The 19,248-nt window shown below is 36.0% G+C and overlaps 1 long non-coding RNA gene across 1 annotated transcript; it reads right to left on the reverse strand.

Annotated features, from left to right (window-relative positions):
* Nucleotides 1-1,002: 1,002 nt before the first annotated feature.
* Nucleotides 1,003-6,030, reverse strand: LOC145798703 (uncharacterized). The gene is made up of 3 exons (XR_014340131.1): nt 5,796-6,030; nt 5,207-5,423; nt 1,003-1,365 (listed from the first exon to the last, which is right to left on the reverse strand). It is a non-coding gene; the product is annotated as an uncharacterized LOC145798703 (long non-coding RNA).
* Between the last annotated feature and the right edge of the window lie 13,218 nt (nt 6,031-19,248).

A 19,248-nucleotide genomic window follows, 5' to 3' on the forward strand; every position in this document is an offset into this window, starting at 1 on the left:
GACCAAATTTGAGTTGTGCAAACTTAACGAACAGGCACGGTACTCCCGATTTGAAAACTTGGTCGGAAAATACACTTTTCTAACACTTAAGATTGGAAGCAGGCCATCGGGGGGCCAAAATCATGTAACAGTGGCAAGAAGGGCCGGGAGCACCTCAAACACCTCGGGAGTGACCAACGCCACTTGTGCAAGTTGTGAAAACTTACGGCACTAGCACGAGACTCCCGGTTTGAAAACTAAGTTGGAAAGAGACACTTTTTCCACACTTAAACTTGGAAATAGGACACCGGGTGGGGCCAAAACCGTGTAACAGTCACGAGAAGGACCGGGAAATGCCCCAAAAACCTCAGGAGGGTCCAAGGTAAGTTACGGAGACTTACGGAACTTGCACGGGACTCTCGGTTTGAGAACTAAATCAAAAAATGCACTTTTTTCTCACGTAAGCACGAAAACAAGCCGTCGGGGGCCAAAATCGTGTAACAATCACGAGAAGTCCCGGGGAACACGTCAAACACCCCGGAAAGGACCAATGTAAGTTGTTAAAACTTACAGAACTAGAACAGGACTCCCGGTTTGAAAACTAAGTCCGAAACGACACTTTTCTCGCACCTAAGCTTGAAAATAATCCATCGGGGGCCAAAATCGTGTGAAAGTCAAGAAAAGGTCCGGGGAACACCTCAAACACCTAAAGAGGGACCAACGTGAGTTGTGGAAACTAACGGAACTCGCATGGGACTCCCGGTTTAAAAACTAGGTCGGAAAATACAATTTTCTAACACTTAAGCTTGGAAATAGGCCATCGGGGGGCCAAAATCATGTTACAGTGGCAAGAAGGGCCAGGAACACCTCAAACACTTTGGGAGTGACCAACGCGAGTTGTGAAAACTTACGGCACTAGCACGGGACTCCCGCTTTGAAAACTAAGTTGGAAAGAGACACTTTAAATCACACAATGTTTACTGGAAAGAGACTCCCCCTACCACACGCCAGGTCAGATAAAAATTTCCACAGTAAAATGTTTACTGGATTTTATAAATCATAATGGAAAAATTGGATGGCCAATTTAAATCACACAGCTCCATAAAAGACAACTTTGAGGGTAAAAAACTTAATTTGTATGACACAAAATACAACAATTATTTTGCTGTGGTGATAAAATACATATACAAGAATAAGTAAATATAAGTTAGACGCTAGTAGTGCACAAGGGCCAAACCTTCCTTCCCAACACACCCCAGGTCATATAAAAATTTCCACAGTGTGAAATAGCTTGGTCTAAGCAATATCATTTGTCAAGCACTTGTGCTGGTTGTAATGCATCTCCAAGAAGACCTTTGAAGCCCTGTCAACTGTTTTACGCCACGTCTACATGAAAAGAAAAAATTAAAAAAAAACTAATAATAGTAATCAATAAAATGAAGAAATAAATAGAGGCAATTCACAGTTAAACATTAAGTTGACATTGAACTGCTACAGTTCACAATAATTTAATGAATCTCAAGGTGTAAATAGAAACTATTCCAATAGTTGATGAAATCATGATGGTGATGGAGTGGCGGCAGTGATGGCGTACCACAGCCAATCCTGCTATCTAATGTAATGTCAGTCACATGCTGGTGCAATCATCATGACAACGATAATGATATAAATCAAAAGAAAACGTGTACTTTCAAAATTTCAATCTCTTTTAACTATAAGTAAAATGAATTTTACCTAACCAAAAAAGTAAAATGAATTTTCTGTCTGATTTCTAATGTCACCCTTCCCAAAACACTTGATGTAGTAGGTATGTGCTTTAGGTCTTATCAATTTTGATACTTTAGTCTTGTGAGTGTATACAGCCTTTCGTTTGCATGCTGACCAACACCTAGGTTCAGTGTTTTCTAAAGGAAGTCTTTATTATTAACTCCATTCTTACATTGTGCTAATCTAACATGCATCGCCCTTAATACTAGCCATGCTTCGCCGTGGAAAAAATCATAGCAGCCACTCTATGGGAACATTTACTTTGGTGAAAGTTTCCTGCAGTTGAAATGTAAAATGTCATGCTTTTTGGTAACTATACAGTGCCATTCCTAGAGAACAAAATCTACGTATATCCCATGATCTACGTATATCCCAAATTTTAGTTGGCTTGTATAAATCTTTCTTAGCCGGGCTTAAAATATAACCCTAATAAGCCCTCATCTATAAACAGGGTTTTATTTCACATCTTTTGGTCAAATGACTATTGCAGTAACATTTCAAATAAAAAATTAATTTGACAATGCTAAAGATCTAGTGATTCAGATAAAGTGCTAATGCTTCACACTTAAAATGTTGTTTGACACTTGAATAAGGTCTAGAGGAGATTTGGCCCTCAAAATGGAAAAAAATTTGCTTAGGATTGATAACATAACATGATAGAGTTTATGAATTGTTCATTTTATTCAATTAAACCAGTACGAATTTGCTTTATGCCAATCAATTCTGCAATCAATATAAAAATCAATTAGACACACAAAAGGATTCCCTTCTTTTTTTCTTTCCTTCTTCTTCCTGTCGAAAATCAAAACGGACAAAAACCACAGGACCTCGTAGCCAACCAATTCACCATTTAGTAAGGGGAAAAAAAAAAAAAAGAAACAACCCAACCGTAACCCAGTTCATGTGCCTTAGGTGTTGAATCCTAAAACTTGTTAGCGTGTTTCTTATACCACTGGAAATCGGTGATGTTTGTTCCTGAATGGTTGGTAGAGTAACAAGCATCCATGATACTCTGTGAATTCACCACAAATTAAACGCGATCCACCACTGACTAGGAAATCGCCAAAACAAACTTGAAATGTTTTAAAGTGATGTAAAATGCATATTAATCAATTGATAGTGCAAGCGAATATGGATGCTTCTCTTATTTGACAAATTTATTTTGGTTACAACTAGTTTAATTCTCCTCCCGTACGAAATTGCTGGTCCATTTTAACTATTCCAAACGTCCCAAAAAAATCATCTATGTTTTTTTTATTTATTCTTTCTTTCAATTTGTAGGGAAAAAAATACATTATTTATTGACCCTACTAAAAGGCATAAATGCTGAAAATTGACAAACAGTTGAGGATGGAACGAGTATTTATAAATGAGATGACTTGAAGACCAATCCCATCCAAAATCCAAGTTAAAACCACCTTAGAATTTGCAAAATCATTGGCCACTGCTCGAGCCATGAAAATCCCTAGAGATTGGGTGTCTGCTTCTACTTGAGATCTCAGTTTTTTAATAGATTGGGTGTCTGCTTCCACTTGAGATATCAATTTTTTAATAGATGGAAACAAAGTTAATTGAAAACTCGCAATTTTCATACAATGGAAGATTTTTTCTTTCAAGCTTGTCCCTTAGCTATCCTTCAAGTCAAAAGTTTTCCTATAAAAAATTAGATATATTGCGGCTAAGATTTTTCTTTATACTTTTGTTTGGATTTGACTTGCTTTCATATGTATTTTTTCTTCTATGATTTTGCTAAGTAGTCAAGTCACACAAGGAGGGTTCTTTCCATTCTAGTTACTCCCAATATGTATTATTATTTCTTCTATGATTTTGCTAAGCAGACACAAAGGAGGAATAAAATGATTGATATTTGCTCCCAATAGGTATTATTTCTTCAATTGTGATTTTGAAGGTTGGAGCTAGTTCTCCTAGGCATTTGTACATCAACTTCTCAGCACACCAAAATCCCATCCAATCAATTTCCATTTGATTCAAATTCTTGTTAGCCCTCCAACACATAGGAGAATATAATGATTGATGTTGGCCCTCCAGTACTACTAAATCAATGACAGCCTAAGTTTTCTAATCCAAGATTAAATAGTCTGAGAATTCAACATGACCAGCCTTAAGACAACCAACTTTATTTTGTTCATGTTGTATCTCAAGGGGGAATAATGAAGGAGAATTTTCCTCTTCTTGGTAGATAAAATCTAGAACGAGACACAAGGAGAAATCCCGGGCAAAAATTACATAAGAGGGAAAAAGGCCAAACTATACATCAACCCATAAACTAAATTCTTCCGGCAAATCAATCAAGAAACAAAAGAAAGAGATTCCTAATAGTATTTATCAGAGAGAGAGAGAGAGAGAGAGAGAGATTCCTAATAGTAATCCAAAAAAGGGCTCAATATCAAATGTTTCGACTCCAAAATAAAAACTACACCTCCATTAAAGATTCTCCTATTGTGCTCCTAGATGCATCACCAAAAACAAATCATTGAAGACTTCGGCCCATTTCTTTCTTCCTCTTTCTTCTTCCCTTTTTTTTTTGACAAATAAGTATATTAGAAAGGTGCCAAAAAAAGGAGCACAGTCACCACTTTACACCGGCAATGTTTGATTTCGGTTTGGATTAGGCAGATAAGATACCCCCGAATGTGTAAGCCAGGAAAAGGCATTTTAGTCATTCACATGCAAAAGAGTTATCCCCGGTTTAACTATCTCACCCCTAGGACAAAATAATCCCTCATATGTAGGTAAAAGGGTCACGTGGGATTAGCTATTCTGAGCAACTTTTGCAGTACCAAATGTGGGATTATTTACGAAACAACACAAGGATGAGGAGTCACAAGTCACTACATCTTAGTTGCCAACTTCATATGCAAATAGAAATACAGCATGAGTTACGTCAGACAGATCAGTAACAAAGGCACATATGCTTCCACAGTCCACCATTAACAGTTGGCCTCTGAAAACTCCCACTAATAAAATCCAACATAACTTGATCATTCATTTAAGAATGGAAGTCAATGGCTTTCATGGATGAAATAAATAGACTTCGTTATCAAAAAGAGGACAAAGCATGTTGTTCTTCTCATGCAATATATATCTCGAGCTTTTTTTCTCTTGCTAAAAAAATAAAAGAACAGAATTCGATCTACATCATCATGTACTAAACAAGCTCTTAAATACTTAACACTGATAAAAGATACTTGAAATCTGCCTTCAGACACAAAGAAAGAAAGAAAGAAAAAAAAAAAAAAAAAAAAAAAAAATCAATGAAAAGGAAACCACAGTGCAATCAATTTCAGAGTTGGGAATTTACGAGATTACCAAAATGTTCTACGAGAATTTCACACAAATTCCACAGATACAAGTTGAGAATTCAAACAACTAAATTTGGCACAATTAATATGTATATATGTAAATATATAGCACATATTATGTATGTAAAATTACTAACCTTGTCAATTCTGGCGAAAATGGACATGTTCTTGAAATCCCTGGACCTGAGCCGTGACCTCCCAATCCCCAGCCGCCGAATCAGCGCAGACGACATCCGGGTGGATGCCGCCACAGCAGGAAGAAGCGATTTCCTCTCAACCAAACTGGCCCGACGGCTTAAGGAGGAGGAGGAGGAGGGGTTCTCACGGTACTGCTCATCATCATCAAAGTCGTTTCTTCATCATCACCAATCACAAAAAAAACCAATTCAGTAAAATTCATATTGTTATTGTAGTAAAGACACATAATCAGATCAACCCAGAAAAGAGGAAAGAAAATAAAATATCAGATCAATCATTATTGGTTGGATTGAAAGGTGTGTAATAATTTCATAAACCAAAAAAATAAAAAATAAAAATTGATACTACAAATATATATATATATATATATATAATTCATGATCAAAACACCGATAATGATTTTGGCTCTCATAATTTAATTTCTGAACATTTTTTTTTTATTTTTTTCCTAGAAAATTGTTAGTTTGGGGGAAAATAAAAATTGACAAGATTTTTTAAGAGAGAGAGAGACAGAGAATGGGGGCATACTTGGATCCATATCGGTGCTAACAAGCTGCAACACAACATTCCCTCCGATCTTGTCGGTGAGAGCATCCAAACGTTTTACAAGTGCCTCCTTCAAACCTTCCTTGTGCTTCTTCCTCACAGTCACCACTGCTCACAGTCTCGTTCAAGATTTTTTGAGAGAGAGAGAGAGAGAGAGAGAGAGAGGAGGATAAAAAGATGTAAGGGAACATTTGCCTCCGTTGCAATTTTGTGAGAGAAATGCACCGTTGGGTGGGGGCGGTGGTGTATATAGCCGTTGTCCAAACACACCCCTAAAAATTCTAATAAAAATTCTAATAACTAATCTCTTTTGAAATTGTAATCTAATAAAAAAAATTTAAAATTATTTTCCAAATGTGTAACTAAACACACAATTCAAAATTTAATTTAAAATTCTTTTCAAAATTTATAACTAAACTCTTTTTAAAATTTTATTTAAAGAAAAATTTAAAAAATATTTTTTTTATTTTATGTTTTAAAATCATGATTTTATTTTTTAAAATATTTAAATTTTTTTAATTTCAAAAAAAATTGGATGGCTATATATATCTAAGGGGTTTTTTTTTTTAAGGTCCATCGTATTAAAATTTTATAACATAAAGGATATCAAATATTTTCATAATGTTTAAGGTCCTTTAAGTTGATCTAGAGAAAATTCATGTCACAGATAAAATTGCTCTAGAGAAATTTCTCTCCAGAGAATTTCTCTGGACCTCTGAGAGAATTTCTCTTCAGAGAACAAATTTCTCTGAGTTTGTTTTATTGAAATTTCACTGAGTTGTCTCAGTAAATTTCGCTGAGTGTACCAAACAAACAAATAGTATAAATACATACATATGACTTCACCAATTTTACTCAATTAAAGGCAGAGAAAATTAAACAAATTGAGTTTAAACTAGAGAAATCCATAGAATTTCTATGGATCAGGAAAGAATTTCTCTGGACTCACTTTAACCCAGAGAAATTTTCTCAAAACCAAAGAAATTTCCCTTTATAACCCAGAGAAATTTATTCAAATCAGAGAATAAATCTATTAATTTTTTTGAAAATAAAAAAATAATAATGCATAAAACAATTCGTAAAGCTCATCTCTGCTGATCTGGAGTCGAGAATCGAAGCTCTGATCAGTGATTTGAGACCAATACTCGTAAAGCTCATCTCTGCTGATCTTGTCAACATTCAACCTTCGTCGTCTGCTCAGAGCATCGAACAATTCCAACGCAAATTCCTTTGAATCATCTCTCGGTCCTACAACCAGAAAATGATAAAAATTGAGATTGAAAAGGTTTAAACACGCATTGAAATCGCACCATTGTAATGGGAGAGAGTTTTATGACCTATGCATTGTCCGAAATCGGCACAATAGAGATAACCGTCCTTGGCAAGCTTGTTGAAGCTGTTCTGAACTTCGTTCCATTCATCAACAATGTTGTTTTTGCTACTGCTGATGAATCTGAGTCCTTTTAGAGCTTTTTTGGCACCAGAACGGGTGCGATTGAGACGAGCTCTCTGTTGATGGAAAGCTCGAGCGACCAAAGTAGAGTCTAGACCGTTGCTACCTCCTACTACGAGAACGTTTTGAATCGCTGAACGCGACGCATGACCATGACTCCACGAGAACCGCTTCAGCTCCGCCTTCAACTCCTGAGAGAAATGCTTCGCTTTTGCAACCGCCTCTGCTTTCAACTCTTGTGAGAACTGAAGGAGACGATTCGACGAACTCCACCTCATTGTCGGAGACCGCGAACCAGAGGTAGAAGCCAACACCGACGCGGACGGAGTGTCCGCTCCTCCGAAGAAGGCAAACTCTCGGTCGATATTGAAGATCGTTGTCGATTCCACACTGCGGAGCATGATCGTGTCATCGTCTCAGAGGTCGAATGTCACTTCGACATAATGATTGACTTGAGAGAGTTAATTTTCTCTATGATATATTGGTGTGGAAGTTGAGGGACCTTAGACATCATAATATAATATTGTGGATCTCTTCCATTATTAAAATTGGGAGAGGGACCTTAGACCAATTTTCCCTATATCTAAACCATAACAAATTATTTGGCCAATACTTAAAAAAATAACAAAAAATATTTTTCAATAAAATAAAAAAATAAAAATATATATTTTGATTAAACAATTTTTGAATTGAGTTTTGAGTTATGTGTTTGGTTATGAGTTTTGAAAATAGTTTTTGAATTGAGTTTGGAGGTACGTGTTTGCTTCTGATTTGAGTGTGGAGTTGTGTTTTGAATTTAAAAAATTTACAAAAATGAAATAAAATATTTAAAATGAAAAATAAATTTTTCTTAAACGTTTTTAAATATTTAAAAGAAATAAATTCGAAAAATTTCAAAATTCAAAAACTTAAAACTCAAAATACAACTTAAAACTCTTTTCAAAACTCAAAATTCTTTTCAAAATTCAAAATTCAAAAACTCAAAAATATTTTCAAAACTCATAACCAAATAAATTTTTATTTTTTTAAAATTGAACTCACAACTCCACACTTAAAATCATAATTTTACACTTAAATCATAATTATAAAATTAAACTAAACGGATTTTACCCTTAACTCTTACGCTCACTAATACGCCTTGCACATACTCTCTCTCTCTCTCTCTCTCTCTCTCTCTCTCTCTCATACAGAGATGAAATTAGGATTTTATTACTACAGGGGTTAAAGATAAATAATATTTTTTTACCGTATATTCAAGTACACATATATGTACAATATGATATATAAATTATATATATACACATAAAAAAATTTAAATATCATATAAACAATCTCTAATAGAATGAATAAATCTTTTTCTAGAAAAATAACAAAGAATAAAAGATGAGAAAAGAATAAAGTATATATCTTTTATACTACGATGCTATTTTATTTATAAAATAATACATATATATATATATATATATATATATTTAGAAGTACTACGGAAAATAAAATTTTCATAGAGACAGAGGGGTCATGACCCCTCATAATCTTCTCCTAGTTCTATCCCAGCACACATACACTCACCTCATTCTTTTAATTAAAAAAAAAATTATCTTTATATTTTAAATTTATTTTATTTTATTAAAATATATTGAATATTTAATATACAAATTCTATTTTTATAAAATTGATGTTGTTCTAAAAATATGTTTAAAATTTTAAAATGCAACTAATATTTCACATATTTAATAAAAATTTAAATTAATAATCTAAAATATATAAAAATTTATAGAATTAAAATAATTTGTATGACTTAAGTTAATATAAATAATAAATTACTTTTCTAATTAATATATATATATATATATATATATATATTGGTAGGAGAAAATGTTTAGAATAATACAAATGTAAATAAAAATATATTAATTCAAACCACGCAAATAATAACTCAAACCAAAATAATAATATAACAAAAAAAAATAGGGGCCATGTTTGATCCCACACACAAAGTAAGACTTGCACCCACACAAACTAAACTTACACTTCAAATAGACTAGACTTGTATCCCTACACATATTAGACTTGCACCCCACACCTTACATAGATTAAACTCGTGTCCTATATAGATTAGACTTACATTCCTACACAGATTCAACTTGCACCCTTCACAAATTAAACTTGCACTTCATACTAACTAAACTTTCACCCCCACACAGATTCAACATACACGCCAACACAGACTAGACTTGCACTACTACACAGATTTGACTTGCACACCCTATGCATACTGAATATGCATCCCTACATAGACTAAGGTCTCGTTTGGCAAGTGGTGATTTTATTCAAAAAGCCAAAAAAGTCACCAAAAAAATCAAAAAACCAACAACTTATACCAAAAGTCAAAGATTTCATTTTTCTCTCTACTTATTGCACATCTTTTCGTAAAAAAATCAAAAACTCATCCCAAGCACACTAGTTTTTTATATATCATATTTTAGCTAAAAAGTCAAAAAATTACTAAAAAAGCCTGTTCCCAAACGAGGCTTAAACATGCGCCCCACACAGATTAGATTTGCACCCTTACACAAATTTAACTTGCACCCTTCATAGATTTCATTGAACCTTACACAGACTAAGCTTGCACCCCAATATAGATTTGACTTGCACACCAACACAGACTAGACTTGCACAACTACAAAGATTTGATTTGCACACCACATAGAGTAAACTTGCACCCTCACATAGATTCGACTTGCATGCTAACACAGACTAGACTTGCACCACTACATAAGTTTAATTTAGACACCACACATACTAAACTTGCACCTACACATAATGAACATGTATCCCCCACACATAATGGACTTGCACCCTACAAAGTACTTTAAAAAATATATACACATCTGAGTTATTTATAAATGAAAAAGATATAACAAAAATATTTCTAATATTTTATATTATTTTTTTAAAATTAATTTTTAAATAAAAAATATTATTTTATCTGCGAAGAAAAAACACAGAGACTAATAAAAATATTAACTCAAATTATACAATTAATATAAAAATATTATTCAAACATACAAATATTATTTTTGTCAAAAACAAAAATAGAATCATATGAAAATGAAAACAATATCTTTTATCAAGCCACTTTTAATTTTTTTTTAAAAAAAATAAAAGACAAAATTTAAAAATTCAACCAAACAGTTTACGTTTCAAACTTAAAACTAGTCTAAAAAAAATTAATCGCACAGCATATTTCAATTTTATAAATAGTTATAAAAATAGTAAAAATTAGTCACAGGAAAAAAAAAATTCACATAATATTGTAGACACCCCATTTTGACCGACCCTAAGACTTCGACGCTTTTTTTTGATTACCCGATGATGACAATCAGAATATGTGTTTCTCACAAAATTATTAGTAAGAGAGCTTGGAATTTGAGCTTTATTCCTAACCCTAAGCCTATATTGGCCAAGTGTTTAAGCCCTGTGGGACACCCGAAATGGGACCAAACCGGAGCGAAACAAGACCGAATCGGAGCAAATAGGGACAAAATCCACCCTAGCCAGTCAACCAGTAGTACCATCGCCGGCACGACCAATGTGATCGTGGGTGCAACTTGCCTTACTACGGTCTCGACCTATTCACATTGGGCGAGTTTTTTTTACTATGTGGGGCACTTTGTGATGTTATTTCTTACCTATTTTTTGCACCAAATGCATGCTTACTCATCCTCCATTGACTAGTGCTTGAGCCAACGAGGATAATACTCCATTTTAGTGCCCATTAGCTCCATTACTTCTCTAAATGATCCACTTTGTCTTCCACCATTGCTCCACTAGCATTGCCCATATAATGAGAGCTATAGTCTTGAGTTTGAGGAGATGAATTAGAAGAGAAGTGTAGAGAGAATACTAAATTTGAGTTAGAATTTGAGAGAAAAAAAAAGTCCTTGAAAGCAAGAGAGTTGTCTTTCCAAATTAGTAAAGTTATAAAGCCTTTATACATCTCATATTTCCTTGCAAACACCACTCAAGAACCATGTCCTGAAGCTTTGGCCAAAGTGAGAGTAGTGTTGCTAAGTTGAAGAAGATTAAACAGTGATCATACACTTGTCCAAAACATTATTCTAAGCTCAAATTCCAAGCTCTTGAATTGAGGATTGAGATCAAAATTCACAACATTGAGGGTGATCAAGATGAAGTTTGGGAATCGAAAAGCTCAATCTTTCTCTGAAAGGTGAATTTCAAGTCTTTCATTTTCTTTATATTTTCTATTTCATAATTATTTTCTTACTTTCGATTTCATAGTATTTTGTTATAATCTAATTGGAAGTGGTTAGTTTAGTTCATATTTATTTTCTTACTTCATATTTTAAAGCGTTTTGTTGTAATCCAAGTGGTTAGTTTAGCTCATATTTATTTTCTTACTTTTTATTTCATAGTGTTTTGTTGTAATCCAAGTAGTTAGTTTAGCTCATATTTATTTTCTTGCTCTTGTTTCATATTGTTTTGTTGTAATCTAACTGGAAGCGGTTAGTTTTCAATTCTTTCATTTTCTTGTACTTTCAATCTTATAGTCATTTTCTTGTTTTAAGTTGTCTATTAGTTTTGTTGTAAGCTAACCGGAAGTGGTTAGTTGAGTTGCCTATATATTTCTTGTTTGTTTTTTTCTCGGTATTGCAACAAGACAGGTTTTGCTAAGCCTAGGCCAGACGATTAACTTCTTTTTGATAAAATGGCGTAATCTTCCGATGTTGACCAATTTTCAGTGGTTTTCAAGACGCATGAAACTTCTATTTTGTTTTTTTTTTTATTTGAGTGTTTTGTGAGGTTTTTATTTTGTTGTAATAATTTCCTCCTCCCTCTCTAATTTGGTTTGTAATTATTCTTTCAAGTGTTGTAATAATTCTCCGCCCTGCTTTTTTCTATCCTATTCTTTTACTTGCTTTCCTTATTTGTGCATAAGCATCATATATTTTTTTTTTTTAATCATATCCATGTCTTGCATCCATGTTTCATGCGCATTAATTCCGCTAAGTTTGCATTTGTGATTTTAATCAATTCCTATGAGATTATGTGCGCTACCTCATATTCTTGAGATGATTCATGTGTCATATCTTAGAAGTCAAATCTTTAGTTGCATTTCATGAGTGAATTGCATTAGAATTGGGTATATAAGATCATGCATAGTTTTCTAATGTTGTTTTGTAGCTGTTTGCGGGACGTCGGTAAATATGCAAGTTTTTCATGCTTTAGTATCCCGCTTGTGTGTGTGTTGTTTACTATGTTTAAGCATCTTACCACATGGCTACTTGCTTACTTGATATAATTGTATGAATGCCGATGGATGAGGTTATGTCGCTTAATTTGGAATGATGTTAATTTTCATGATTGTAAACTCAATTTCTTCTAGTTGTACATCTTCAAAACTCTTTCAAAACATATGAAATCACATTGTTCCAAAATGAATGGCATAGTCTATATTTGTGTGCTTCACATAGTAACTTTTAAGATTTATTTAATAATCAGAATATAAACATATAAAAATAAAACTCATATCATCGTTTAGTAGAGGCTGATCTTTAATCGGGTGAGCGGGGGTGCTCAATTAATAACCTTCCTCTCTCATACCTAAGGTTCTGAGCGAAGCATCTTTGGTTACGAGGAACAATGACCTTGGCACGAGTCACTGGTTTTCTAATTTTCCCAAAATGACTCTAAGATCTGGTAATGTAGTCCATTTCTGGCAATGGTTTTGCAGTAAAATAGATTTTCTACAAAAGTTGCCAAATCTAGACTCTCATTTATGTTTTATATTGCACTCGTGAGACTAGATCAAATAAATAGAGGGCCCGAACTGTTTAACGCCCATGGGTACCCCTCGGGCATGTGACAGTTTTTGGTGACTCCGTTAGGGATATTAAGAAACCTTGACTCGACCTCTATGGTATGAATTTTATTTTCAATTATATATTCATTGCATTGCATGCAATGGTGAACTTAAAGTTCCTGTGTTGCCCAGATTTTGGTAGAAGTGCAGGCCTGTGTTACATGGACTCGGCAGTTGAAGGTGAAGTACCCGTGTCGACACGACACGACACGGGTACAGGTATGGGATCTGTGTCGGATTCGCGTCCTCTCTCTCGAACACGGCTAATTGAAAAGGAAGAAGAAGATTGAAATACTTACACGGATGTGCTGGGTTCGAGATCTGGATTTGTTGGATCATAGCTTCATCGATGAGTGAATGTCGGCTACAATAACCACATCATCTAGAGATACAACCGAGAGAGAGAGAGAGTCATAATTACCAAGTGGAAAGGAGCTTCGATTCGATCGTGCTGTGCTGTGCGTATATCTTCTTCTTTTTTTTTTTTTTTTGAACTCTGCTATGCGTATTTTAGAGAGGAAAGAGGAGAAAAAATGGTGAGAGAAGAGAGAGTTTGACTGGCTATATACAGCTGGTGGGCATTTGCTAAGGCTGGGTTTGGTTAATGGGCTAGACCCAAATAAATAAAATAAAAGTTTGGGCCTATTTAATGTTTTCTATCTGGCTTATTTTGTTTGGGCTCATGGAGCTTTATTCTGACTTATTTAATTGTTTAGGCCTAAATAAAATAAGTTTGGGCCTATTTAATTTTTTAGTGTTTTGTATTTGGCCAACATCTTTATCAAAATAAAAATAACTTATTTTATCATATATAAAAATATAATTTATTTTATATCTAAAATAAATTTTTTTATTTGTTATTTATATTTTATTTGTTTTATTTAACAAAATCTGTTATTTATTCCTTATTTTTTTTAAACTCATCTTCATAAAATAAATATATTTATAAAAAAAACTATTTAACGTATCCCCGTACCCGTATTCAAATTTGGATTCATATCCACATATCCTTAATTTTTAATTTTGAAGTGTCCGACTCCTAGATACACACCCGCACCCGATACCCGTACCGAGTCCGTGTAACATAGGTGCAGGCAAACTTTTCGTGACACTATACCTATTTCTACGCTACTTTAGAGCCCTTGTGTTATAACTTTTTAAGATCTATCAAAAAGGTTGTTATACTATCTAAGGTTCTCAGATTTCGATGAGAGGCTATATTGACTCTTCTGATTTCCTGGGATCTTCATTGGTTATTACCCAAAGGACTCTTTCGTAGTCTCACCTTGACATTAACCCTTAGAGTAGAGCCAACCTTATGCATATAGTGAGCTATAGTACCTTCCAAAATTAGGACAGGATGCTCTCCCATTTCTAGTATTTATGATATCGCTTGTTTGAATAGTGAAGCCTTAGATCAATTCAAAGCTAGGAGAGGGTAACCCTAGCCCCCATAGGGGTGTTTGTTCTCTTTCCTGCTATGTGTTATGTGCAATGTATGGGGATTCTCAGATTTAGATGAATGGTTCAGGCATTTCAGTTTGTGGGGTTTGAGTTCATTTTTTCAATGTGATTTAGTAGTAATCAATTGAACCAGCATGCTGCTGAAATTTGATTGGGGGTTCTGTTTTATTTTTGCAAGGTAGTTGGGCACCATAATTTCAGAACAGTCAAATATACCCAAGTTCTGTAGACTCGTGTTGGTAGACTTTGTAAGACTACATATTTGGTTTAAAGATAGCCAGTGTTAGTTTCTTTGCCACCGATCACACGAAGCAGAAGAACAAAAGCCGCATCAACTGTTTAAAGTACCCCTTCTTCACCAGCTAGATCATCCCCACTTAGCTTATTTGCATCATTGATGGCTCAAGTTCTGGAAAATATAGTGGACATATGTTGTTGGCCCTTCAACGAAGTTTGGCGTAATCTTCCTCAGGCCTTCTCGTGACTGTTACAGGATTTCGGCCTCCAATGGCTTATTTTCAAGTTTAAGTGTGAAAAAAGTGCCTTTTTCGACTTACTTCTCAAACCGGGAGTTCCGTGCTAGTTCTGAAAGTTTCCATAAGTTACATTCGTCCCTCTCGAGGTGTTTGAGGTATTCCCCCCCGCCTTCTCGTGACTATTACACAATTTTGGCCCCCGATGGCCTATTTTTAATCTTAAGTGCGATAAAAGTGCATTTTTTGACTTAGTTTTCAAACCGGGAGTCTCGTGCTAGTTTCGTAAGTTTCCACAACTTACATTGGTCCCTCTCGAGGTGTTTGATTACTTCCCAGGGCTTTCCCACGACTGTTACACGATTTTGGTCTCCCGATGGCCTAGTTTCAAGCTCAAGTGTGAGAAAAGTGCCTTGTTGGATTTAATCTTCAAACCGGGAGTCTCGTGCCAGTTCCATAACTTTTCACAACTTACATTGGTCTCTCCCGAGGTGTTTGAGGTGTTCCCCAGGACTTCTCGTGACTGTTACACGATTTTGGCCCCCAGTGGCCTATTTTCAAGCTTAAGTGTGAACGAAGGGCATTTTTCGACATGGTTTTCAAACCAGAAGTGCCGTGCTAGTTCCGTAAGTTTTAACAACTTACATTGGTCCCTCCAGAGATGTTTAATGTGTTCCTGGGGCCTTCTCGTGACTGTTATACGATTTTGGCCCCCGATGGCCTATGTTAAACCTTAAGTGTGAGAAAAGTGGCTTTTTGGACTTACTTTTCAGACCGGGAGTTCTGTGGTAGTTCCATAAGTTTTCACAACTTACATTGGCCCCTCCTGAGGTGTCTGAGATGTTCCCCGGGCCTTCTCGTGATAGTTACACGACTTTGGCCCCCGATGACCTATTTTCAACCTTAAGTGTGAAAAAAGTGCATTTTTTAACTTAGTTTTAGAACCGGGAGTCCCGTGCTAGTTCCGTAAGTTTTCACAACATACATTGGTCCTACTCGAGGTGTTTGATATGTTCCTTGGGCCTTCTCGTGACTGTTACACAATTTTGTCCCCCGATGGCCTATTTTCAAGCTTAAGTGTGAGAAAAGTTCCTTTTTTGACTTAGTTTTCAAACTGGAAGTCTTGTGCTAGTTTCGTAAGTTTCCAGAACTTACATTGGTCCCTCTCGAGGTGTTTAAGGACTTTGCCAGGCCATGTCGTGACTGCTATACGATTTTGGCCCCCAATGGCATATTTTAAATGTTAAGTGTGAAAAAAGTGTCTTTTTCGACTTACTATTCAAACTGGAAGTCCCGTGATAATTTTGTAAGTTTCTAAAACTTACATTGGTTCCTCCCGAGGTGTTTGATGTGTTCCCAGACCTTCTCGTGACTGTTACACGATTTTGGCAGCCGATGGCCCATTTTCAAGCTTAAGTGTGAGAAAAGTGTCTTTTTGGACTTAGTTTTCAAATTGGGAGTCCCGTGCTAGTTCAGTAAGTTTTTACAACTTATATTGGTCCCTCCCGAGGTATTTGAGGTGTTCCCCTAGACTTCCCGTGACTGTTACACGATTTTGGCCTCCGATGGCCCATTTTCAACCTTAAGTTTGAAAAAAGTCCATTTTTTATTTAGTTTTCAAACCGAGAGTCTCGTGCGAGTTCCATAAGTTTCCACAACTTACAATGCTCTCTCCCGAGGTGTTTGAGGTGTTCCACAGGCCTTATCGTGACTGTTACACTATTTTGGCCCACGATGGCCTATTTTAAACTTTAGTGTGAAAAAAGTGTCCTTTTTTCAAGTTACTTTTCAAATCGAAAGTCCCGTGCTAGTTCCATAAGTTTTCACAACTTACATTGGTCCCTCTCGAGATGTTTGATGTGTTCCCGGGGCCATCTCGTGACTGTTACACGATTTTGGCCCCCGATGGCCTATTTTCAAGCTTAAGTGTGAGAAAAGTGCCCTTTTGGACTTAGTTTTTAAACCGGGAGCCTCATGCTAGTTCTGTAAGTTTCCAAAACTTACTTTGGTCTCTCTTGATGTGTTTGAGATGTTGTGTAGTCTTTTTCATGACTGTTACACGATTTTGGCCACCGATTGCCTATTTTCGTAACTGTTTCACGATTTTGGCTCTCGAATGCCTATTTTCAAGCTTAAGTGTGAAAAAAGTGTCTTTTTTGACTTAGTTTTCAAACCGGGATTCCCGTACTAGTTCTGTAAGTTTCCACGACTTAGATAGGTCCCTTTCGATGTGTTTGAGGTGCTTCCCTGGCCTTCTCGCGACTGTTACACAAATTTGGCCCCCGATGGCCTATTTTCAAGCTTAAGTGTGAAAAAAGTTAATTTTTTGACATAGTTTTCAAACGGGGAGTCCCTGTGTTAGTTTAGTAAGTTTCCACAACTTAAATTGGTCCATTCTGAGGTGTTTGATGTGTCCCTGGGCCTTCTCATGACTGTAGCACGATTTTGGCCCCCGATGGCCTATTTTCAAGTTTAAGTGGGAAAAAAGTGCCCATTTCGACTTAGTTTTCAAACCAGGAGTCCCATGCTAGTTCCATAAGTCTCCATAACTTATATTAGTCCCTCCCAAGGTGTTTGTGGTGTTCCCTGGGACGTCTCGGGACTGTTACAAGATTTTGGCTCCTGATGGACTATTTTCAAGCTTAAGTGTGAAAAAAATGCCTTTTCTGACTTAGTTTTCAAACCGAAAGTCCCGTGCTAGTTCCGTAAATTTCCACAACTTACATTGGCCTTTCCTGAGGTGTTTGATGTGTTACCGGGGCCTTCTCGTGACTGTTACATAGATTTGGCCCCCCGATAGCCTATTTTCAAGCTTAAGTGTGAGAAAAATGGCATTTTGGACTTAGTTTTCAAACCGGGAGTCCCGTGACAGTTTCGTATGTTTCCACAACCTTCATTGGTCTCTCCCGAGGTGTTTAAGGTGTTCCCGGGCCTTCTCGTGAATGTTACTCGATTTTGGCCCTCGATTGCCTATTTTCAAACTTAAGTTTGAAAAAAGTGCCTTTTTCAAGTTAGTTTTCATACCGAGAGTCCCGTGCTAGTTCGGTAAGTTTCCACAACTTACATTGGTCCCTCTCGAGGTGTTTGAGGTGTTCATCGGGCCTTCTCGTGACTGTTACACAATTTTGGCCCCCGATGGCCTATTTTCAAACTTAAGTGTGAAAAAAGTACATTTTTTGACTTAGTTTTGAGACCAGTAGTCCCGTGCCAGTTTCGTAAGTTTTCATAACTTACATTGGTCCCTTCCGAGGTGTTTGAGGTGAGCCTTCTTGTGATTGTTACACGATTTTTGCCCCCGATGGCCTATTTTCAAACTTAAGTGTGAAAAAGTGCATTTTTTGACATAGTTTTCAAACCGAGAGTCCCGTGCCATTTCCGTAAGTTTTCACAACTTACATTGCTCCCTCCCGAGGTGTTTGAGTTGTCCCGGGCCTTCTCATGATTGTTACATGATTTTGGCCCCCGATTTCCAATTTTAAAGCTTAAGTGTGAAAAAAGTACATTTTTCGACTTAGTTTTCAAGCTGGGAGTCCCGTCCCAGTTCTGTAAGTTTCCACAACTTACATTGGTCACTCTCGAGGTGTTTGAGGTGTTTCACAGGCCTTCTCGTTAATGTTAAACAATTTTGAGCCCCGATGGCCTATTTTCAATCTTAAGTGTGTAAAAAGTGCATTTTTTGAGTTAGTTTTTAAGCCAGGAGTCCCGTGCCAGTTCCGTAAGTTTCCAAACCTTACATTGCTCCCTCCCAATATGTTGTAGTTGTTCCCTGAGCCTTCTCATGACTGTTACACAATTTTAGCCTCCGATGGCTTATTTCAAGCTTAAGTTTGAAAAAAGTGCCATTTTTGAGTTAGTTTTAAAATTGGGAGTCCTGTGCTAGTTTCGTAAGTTTTCACAACTTACATTGCTCCCTCCCAAAGTGTTTCAAGTGTTCCTTGGCCTTCTCGTGACTGTTACACAATTTTGGCCCCGATGCCCTATTTTCAATCTTAAGTGTCATAAAAGTGCATTTTTTGACTTAGTTTTCAAACCGGGAGTTCCGTGCTAATTCCGTAAGTTTCCACAACTTGCATTGGTCCCTCCCAAGGTGTTTGATGTGTTCCTAGGGCTTTCTTGTAACTGTTACAAGATTTTGGCTCCCAATGGCGTATTTTCAAGCTT

The sequence above is a fragment of the Camellia sinensis genome, chromosome 9, assembly GCF_055761805.1.
Source record: "Camellia sinensis isolate YWXY chromosome 9, ASM5576180v1, whole genome shotgun sequence".
Taxonomy (NCBI): Eukaryota; Viridiplantae; Streptophyta; class Magnoliopsida; order Ericales; family Theaceae; genus Camellia; species Camellia sinensis.